This window comes from Peromyscus maniculatus, chromosome 2 (genome assembly GCF_049852395.1).
Source record: "Peromyscus maniculatus bairdii isolate BWxNUB_F1_BW_parent chromosome 2, HU_Pman_BW_mat_3.1, whole genome shotgun sequence".
NCBI classification, from domain to species: domain Eukaryota; kingdom Metazoa; phylum Chordata; class Mammalia; order Rodentia; family Cricetidae; genus Peromyscus; species Peromyscus maniculatus.
This window is the reverse complement of record NC_134853.1, coordinates 36467512-36476329: the sequence shown is the minus strand read 5'-3', so window position 1 is coordinate 36476329 and position 8818 is coordinate 36467512. Positions and strand designations below refer to the sequence as shown.

The 8818-nt window shown below is 37.7% G+C and overlaps 1 pseudogene; it reads left to right on the top strand.

Annotated features, from left to right (window-relative positions):
• Nucleotides 1-1266: 1266 nt before the first annotated feature.
• LOC102916267 (large ribosomal subunit protein eL31 pseudogene) lies at nt 1267-1640 on the top strand (annotated as a pseudogene).
• Nucleotides 1641-8818: the final 7178 nt, after the last annotated feature.

Genomic DNA, 8818 nt, shown 5'->3' with positions numbered 1-8818 from the left:
TCTCTTTAAAACTTACCAAGTCAGTGATACTCTGTTGTAGTAACATAAAATAGATGGTGACAGTGAGAAAACCATATTTTGGTTAGATATTTTTTAGTTGTTTGACATATAAGCTGTTTTGAATTTTTTGCCATTATGAATAAGTTATTAAAATGCCACTATGAGCGCTCAAGTACAAATTTTATGTTGCTTTGTTTTATTTTGTTTTGAAACGGTATCTTGTTCTGTAGAACAGCTGGTCTGGAACTCATTATGTAGCCCAGGCTGGACTCAAACATATAGAAATCCTGCTGCTTCAGCCTTCAGAGAACAAGGATTGCAGGTGTGAGCCATCATACCTGGATTTTTTTTTTCAATTCTCTTGAGTTTATACACCAGGCCACATGATAACTCTGCATTTAACATTTTTTTTTTTTAACAATTCTGCATTTAACCTGTCATGCTGCTTTCCACAGGATCTGCATCACTTGAGTTCCAGTAGCAGTGTGTAAGGGGCCTGGCCTCTCTACCTCTCCATCAAGACTTTCTTTGTGTTCTTGGTTGTAGCCAGACTCACAGACTCAGAGTGTTGCTCTTGGTAGTGGTGTTTTTCCAACGACTCATGGTGCTAAACATAGCTTCCTGGCTTATTGGCCTTTTGTGTGTCTTGTTACTTGAATATGATCAGGTGCAAATCTGTGTTGTTTTGCTGTTGACTTGTAAGTGCTTTGCATGATTTCTGAATTGAAGCCTCTTTGCATTAAACGATGACATATTTTCTCCCACTGTTTGTTATCTCATTTTTTGGCAGTGTCATTTTTTATATGAATGAGATTTTTTAAAATATATTTTTAGCCTTATTAATCCATTTTCTCTGGCTAATTGGGCATTTGATGGTGTGTCTAACATATTGTTGCACAATCCAAGGTAATAAAGATTTATTTGCTATATTTCAAGAATTTTGTATTTTTACCTTGAACATTTAGATCCTTGATCCATTTGGACTAACCTCCTTATATGATGGGCAGAGTGGCCCAAGCTCATCCCTCTATATATCTAGTTGTTCAGTCTCATTTGTTTTAGGGACCATTATTTTTGCATTGAGAGGTCTTAAGACCCTTATGCAAATGAACTGACTGTGGATATACAGGTTTGTTTCTGGACCCCAATTCCAATCTGTGTATCTCCATCTCTATCTTCATGCCATCACCACATGTCTGGTATAGCTTTGCAATCAGTTTTGAACTTAAGACGTATATTTTCGCTTTCCAACTTGGGCCTGGCAGAATGGTGCCTGCAAAGAAGGGTGGTGAGAAGAAGGCCCGTTCTGCTACCAATGAGATGGTGACCTGAGACTACACCATCAACATTCACACGTGTATCCATGGAGTGGGCTTCAAGGAGTGTGCCCCTCAGGCACTCAAAAAAATCTGGAAATTTGCCATGAAGGAGATGGGGACTCCAGATGTGCACATCGATACCAGGATCAATAAAGCCATCTGGGCCAAAGGAAAAGGGATGTCCCATACTGTATCCATGTATGTTTGTCCAGAAATTGTAATGACATTGAGGACTCACCAAACGAGCTCTACACATTGATAACTGTTGTGCCTATTACCACATTCAAATATCTACAGACAGTCAATGTGGATGAGAACTAACCTGCTGAGTGTCAAATAAAGAAGAGGCAGGCAGATCTCTGTGAGTTTGAGGCCAGCCTGGGCTACCAAGTGAGTTCCAGGAAAAAGACACAAAGCTACACAGAGAAACCCTGTCTCAAAAAAAAAAGTGTGTTTAACAATTAACTTTTTCCAAGGCTGTCGTTGCTATTCTGAGTCCCTTGCCATTCTTAAAATCTTTACACTCTGTTTCTTCCTTCCTGTAAAACAGGAAGATGAGTTTTGGAACAGGAAGATGAATTTTAAAAGAGTTTGCCTTGAATGTGCAGCTTACTGTCAGAAACACTGCTACATTAACAATATAGGGACTTCTAGCCCTCCAAGCAAGTGATACCTCCACTTCTTTTACCAAAGCTCTACACTTTTCAGTGTATAAGCCTTGCACTTTCTTGGCTGCATTTATTCCAAGCACTTCAGTTTTGATGCTATAACAAAGGGAATTGGTTTTTTTAGTTCCTCACTTATTGACTTATATTGTCAGTATATGGAGATTCAGTGGAGTTTCTACGTTGACTTGTATTTTGTGGCCTCGGTGACTTTGTTTTGTTAACTCTAATGCATGTGTTTGTTTTTGGCATTCTGTGTTCTGTATAAAGACATGCCATCAGCAAATAGACATGGTCCTATCTGTTCCTTCCTAGTCTTGACATCTTTTATTTACTTTTCTAATCCAACTGCCTGCTTAAGATCTCCACTACAATGCTGAAGAGAACTTGTAAAAGTGGGCACTCTGGTTGTCATGATTGAATATAAAAATGTCCCTTCGAGCTTACTGTTGAAGGCAGTGTCTCTAGCTGAAGAAGCTATTTATGAAAGTTCTGGAAACTTCAGAAATTGGTGACTGGCTGAAGGACACAGGTCACAAGTGTGTGGTGATGAGGGTGTGTCTTATCCTGCCCACTTCCTCTCTGCTTCCTGGCCACCGTGAGGCAGTTGCTTTCCCCTCTATGCTTCCTCTAGGAAGCTCCATCTCAGCACAGGCCCAGCAGGAACAGAACCAAGGACTGTGCACTAAAACCTCGGAAACCATGAGTTCAAATCAGTCCCCACTCACTTAGATTGCCCTTCTGGAGGTTTTGTCACCAGAAAGTGGCTAACACTATTCTTTCTTCCCTGCTGTTGTGGGGGGTAGGGGAATGGGGTGTAGGAGGGTGGAAGGGTAGGAGGGGGGAACTTGCATTTCACTATCAGATGCAATCTTATCTGTGAATTTGCTTAAGTACCATTTACTACATCAGGGAACTACCACTGTGCTCTAGATTTCTGAGAAAGGGATAGTTTTTTCTTAATAAAAAGATACTGGGAGAGTTGGAAGGGAGGAAAGGGAAGGGAGAAATGTTGTGATTAAAACACAGTCTCAAAAATAAAAAAGACACTGGACTCTTTCTCTCTTATTATGAGAGGCTGTTTCTATGTGGTCTACATTGGTCTAATACTTGGAATGCCTTGAACTCAGGCCAATCCTTCTGTATCAGCTATGTACAGGGTGATAGGCATGAATCATCATGCCCAGGACTCTTTATTCTCTCATCTCCTAATATCACATTGATTTTATGGATGGAGTCAACCTTGTTAGCCTAGGTAAAGTCCTACTTGGCTGTGCTATAAAATGGTTTTCCATTTTACAGTGATGATGATAATGTGTGTGTGTCACATGTGTGCCATACCATGTGAACACATATGTGGAAGTCAGAGGGCAACTTTCAGAAGTCAGTTCTTCCATTCCACCATGGGTTCAAGGGATGAAACTCAGGTCCTCAGGCGTGTCCAACATATGCTTTATCCACTGAGGCATGTTGTTAGTCCTCAGCCATTTTCTGTGTTGCTAGACTCTGCTAAGATCTTGTTGGGGTTTTTAGTATCCCTGTGTATTGGGAACATTAACCTATGGGTTTCCTTTCTTCAGTTTTGTTACCAAGACCATGCTAGTTTCATGGGATAACTCAGGAAGTTTTTCTTTGCTCCTTTATTTGAGAATAATATGGGAAGAACTGACCTTGGCTAATCTTTATGTGCCTGGTATAGTTCAGTAGTGAGACTACCTAGTTAGTTCCTTTATAGATTTTTTTAAAGTTTGGCTGGGTTTTTCATCATTGTTTTCTGTTTTGTTTTAAAATGACATACTTCATTTTTTCTTCAGAGCATACATTTTTTTTGCCTATTTAAAAAAGGTAACTAGTTATGGTGGCTATTCTCAGCTGTCAACCTGACTGCATCTGGAATGAACTACAATTCAGAAATGGAGGACACACTTGTGAGAGCTTTTTTGCTTGATTTGAAGTGGGAAGTGGGTGAATGCACTTCTAGTTGGGACCTTTGAGATAGGAAGATTCACCTGTGATGCAGACCTTCAGGTGGGAAGACATGCCTTTAATCTGGGCCATACCACCTGCTGGAAGTCTATATAAGGGCATAGAAGAAGGAAGCTTTTTTGCTTTGTCTGCTTACCCTTGCCTTGCTAGTGCATCCATTCCTTCACTGGAATTAGAACCTACTTCTTTGGGACTCCAGCATACAGAAGACATCCACCCTTGCGAACTGGATTCCTGGACTCTCCTTTCACAGCCAGCCATTGTTGGATTAGCTGAACTGCAGCCTGTAAGTCATTCTAATAAATTCCCTTTCTATACATGTAGATAGATAGATTCGTTATGTAAGTTCTGATACTCTAGAGAACCATAACTAATACTAGATCATTTTCTTGGGTTTCAAAGACATTTAGTAAGTGTCTCAGCTTACTTTGGTAGGAGTAGGATACAAACCTAAGTTATTCTCACAACTAAACCTGTGTTTTCAGTCACTGCTCACCAAAATCTATAATCTTATTTGTATAGGATATGTTTTCATGAAGTTAGCATACTTATGTTTTTGCGTTCAAATTGTAGAAAATTGTAAAATATTACAAGTATGTGTTTGTGTATTTCTATTCAGTATATTTCAGACTGATCTTTATATGTACAGATTTAATGTGTTTACTGGTCATGACTGTCATGTTAGTCTTCAAAAATTTTATTTTCCCACCATTAACTTCTGTCTTGAGCAGTTTTCTGTCACTGGAAATTCTTCGTAAACATTGTGTTAAATTGCTGCTTAGTAATTCACTGTGTAATTCCTTAGTCACAGAGCTGTGTTCTCTTTCCTGTCTAATATTTAGGCTTTTAAATCAGTGCTGTTATTTAAAAAAGTCTACAAGCCTCCTTGGCCTTCACAGACTCAGTGACTTTTTCCAGTAAAGTTCACACTGAGGAGACTCATTCCCAGCACTGGTCTTCACAGACTCAGTAGCTTTATTCAGAATAGTTCACACTAAGGAGATTTATCCCTGTCCCTCAGGCAGACTACTTGCAGAAGCCTGTCCTCCCTTTCTGCCTCCATTCTCTGGGGACTCCATTGATCCTCACAGTGGAACCAGCCTTCCTCCATCACCCCATTCTTATGTGTCAGCCACCAATACCTGGAGGCACTCTCTACCTGGCAACCCAATGGCCATGCCAGTTTGGGAATTAAGTAAGTGATCTTCACTCTCCTTCCTGTTCTCCATTGCAAATTCCCCAGTCCCATCCTAATCCTGTAGCAAACCACTTTCACAAGTCTGTCCTCCCTCTCTAATTCTGTTCCTTGAGGACTCTGCATAATGTCAAAGCAAACTAAGCTTTCTTCCTTTCTGTGGACCACTTAGTCCATCTGTTTCCCTTTGTATCAGCCCTCACTGCCTAGAAACATGTTATAATCAGGAACTCTGACAGCTCCTGTTGCTAGGCCCTCAGACAGACTCCAGGTTGACCTTTAAGAAATACATTATGTGCATGCCTTGGCAACTGGTCTGAGCCAATTTCCTCAACCCTATGGGCCTGTCCTACTACATAGAATCACTAAAGAAAACCCAAACTGAAGTAAAACTGGAAATGAAAAATTTAGGAAGAAAACAAAAACTTTAGAGGCAAGCATCACTAACAAAATACAAGTAATATAAGAAAGATTCTCAGTCATTGACAAGATAGAAGAAATGAAAATCTCAGTCAAAGAAAGTATAGAAGTAAAAAAAAAAAAAACAGGCCACAAACATCTATGTAATCTGAGAAACTATGAAAAAACAAATTTAAGAATAATACTACTAGAGAAAAGAGAAGAAATCCAGGTCAAAGGCACAGAAAATATTTCTGAAAATAGTCATAAAAGAAAATTTCTCTAATGTAAAGAAGGCAATGCCTACACACCTGGACCAGAAAAGAAATTTCCTATAGCACATAATGATAAAAACATTAAATGCATAGAACAAATAAAATATTAAAAACTTAGAATGAAAAATACCAAGTAACATATAAAGACAGAATTAGAATGAATCTGATTTTTAATGGAGAGTCTAAAACCTAGAAGGGTCCACACAGATGTTCTATAAACTCTAAGAGATCACAGATCATCTCATTAGATGCAGAAAAAGCCTCCCACAAGTACCACATCTTTCCATGATAAAAGTTCAGAAAAGACAAGGGATCCAAAGAACATAACTCAACTTAATAAAGGCAGTTCATAGCAAGCCCATGGCAAATATTAACCTAAATGGAGGTTAGCATTTCCAAAGCAATTTCACTAAAATCAGAAACAAGACAAGGCTGTCCACTCTCTCCATACCTATTCAATATGGTACTTGAAGTCTTAGCTAGAACAATAAGACAACTAAAGGAGTTTGAGGAATGCAAATAGGAAAGAAAATAAAGTGTCATTATTTGCAGATGATATGATAGTATTCATAAGTGATCTTAAAAACTCCACCATGAAACCTATAGCTGATAAAGCTTTTCATCAAAGTATCAGGATACAAAATTAACACATAAAAATAAATGACCTTTCTATACTCAAATGAGAAACAGACTGAGAAAGGAATCAGAGAAATAATAACTTTCACAATTGCCTCAAAAATTTTCTTGGGATAACTCTAACCAAACAAGTCAAAGACTTGTCTGATGAAAACTTTAAGACATTGAATAAATATTTGAAGAAGATATCAGAAGATGGAATGATCTCCCCTGCTCATTGATAGGTAGGAATAATATTGTGAATGGCCATTCCACCAAAAATGATCTACAGATTCAACACAATTCCCACCAATATTCCAACACAATTCTCCACAAATCTTGAAAAGGCAGTTTTCAGTTTCATATAGAAACACAAATAACATGGGATAGCAACAATAATCCTAAATAATAAAAGAACTGTTGAAGGTATCACCATCCTCAAGGATCCAAGTTGTACTACAAAACAATAGTAATAAGATAGCATGGCATTGGCATAAAACCGATATATTGATTAATAGAATCAAATTGAAGGCTCAGACATAAGTCCACATAACTATGGATGTGATTTTTGACAAAGAAGCCATAAATACACAGTGTAAAAAAGACATCATCTTCAACAAATGGTGCTGGTCAAACTCAATGGCCACATGTAAAGGAATGCAAATAGGTACATACTTATCACCCTGCACAAAACTCAACTCCAAATGGGTCAAAGACCTCAACATAAAACAAGATATACTGAACCTGGTATAATAGAAAGTGGGGAGTATTCTTTAACTCATTGACATAGGAAAAGACTTTCTGAACACAACATCAACAGCACAAACGTTAAGAACAACAATTAATAAATGAGACCTCATGAAACTGAAGAGCTTCTGAATAAAAAAGGGCACTATCATTTGGACAAAACAGCAGGCTACAAAATGGGAAAAAGTATTTACTAAGTCTACATGTGATAGAAGGCTAATATAAAAAATATATAAATAACTAAAAAACTGGATAACAGGAAAACAAATATCCCTACTAAAAATAAGGTATAGACCTAGACAGAGAATTTTCAAAAGATGAAATACAAATGACCAAGAATCATGTAAAGAAATGTTCAATATCCTTAGCCATCAAGGAAATGCAAATTAAAATTACTTTGAGATTTTTATCTCACATCTGTTAGAATGGCTGAGATCAACCATAAAACAAGTAACAGATCATGCTGGTTAGAATGTGGAGTAAGGAGAACACTCATTTATTGTGGTGAAAGTACAAACTCATATAGCCACTATGAAAAATAGTGTGTCCGTTTCTTAGGAAGCTAGGAATAGATCTACCTCAAGATGCAGCTGTACTACTCTCAGGCATAAACTCAATGAACTCTACATCCTATTACAAAGACACTTGTTTATCAATGTTCATTGCTGCTCTATTCATAATAGCTATATATTTGAAAGAGTATAGATGTCCCTCATTAGATAAATGGATAAAAGAAATATGGTACATGAAATATTAATCAGCCATTAAAAAGTGAAATTACAAAAATCTCAGGTAAATGGATAGAGGTAACCCAGACTCAAAAAGACAAATACAGTATGTATTTGCTTGAATGTGGATTTTAACTGTTAAGTCTTCAATAAGCAGGGTACAATCCACATAATCACAGAGGTGAGGTATAAGATAAGGCACAGGGTGGGAGGGAAGACTCTCCCAAGGAGAAAATAGAATATATAGTTGAGGACTGGTGGTGGGGAGATGAAATAGGTGGGTTAAATGGAGAGAAGAAGCAAAGAAGAGATAAGGGAAGAAATGGGGTCAGGGACAGCTAAAACTAAGGACCATTTGAGAGGTTATATGAAAACACACTATAGTAGAAGCTTATTAAAATATATACATACATGAAAGAAATCTAAATGGAATCACTAAAAATTAGGGGGTGACAAAGCTCCAACTAGACAACTCTTGCTACCAAATGAAATCTCCAGTGCCAGGAATAGGTTATATCTAATTAAGGTTTGGCCAAAGAGGCCCCATAGGAACCCAGAAGCAATCCAGGCTATTGCCAAGGATATTGGTTGCTTGTACAAGCTTGTGGGAAGGCCCTATTGCTAAAGACAACACTTATATAACTCATTGAATATGGAGAAGTCAAACTTCTGTTTACTTAGAGCCTCACCACTATTTACAACTGTACTAAAAGGTACTCTGTATGCTACAGTGTAAGATGAATTGCTAAATGGTCTTATTAATAAAAAACTCGGAGCTAGATATTAGTGTGAAAACTGTATGGTGGTATTTTATTTTTACTGAAATGTGATTTTAATTGTATGTTAATAAATAAAGTTGCCCGGTGGTCTGAGCTATTAGAGCCATAAC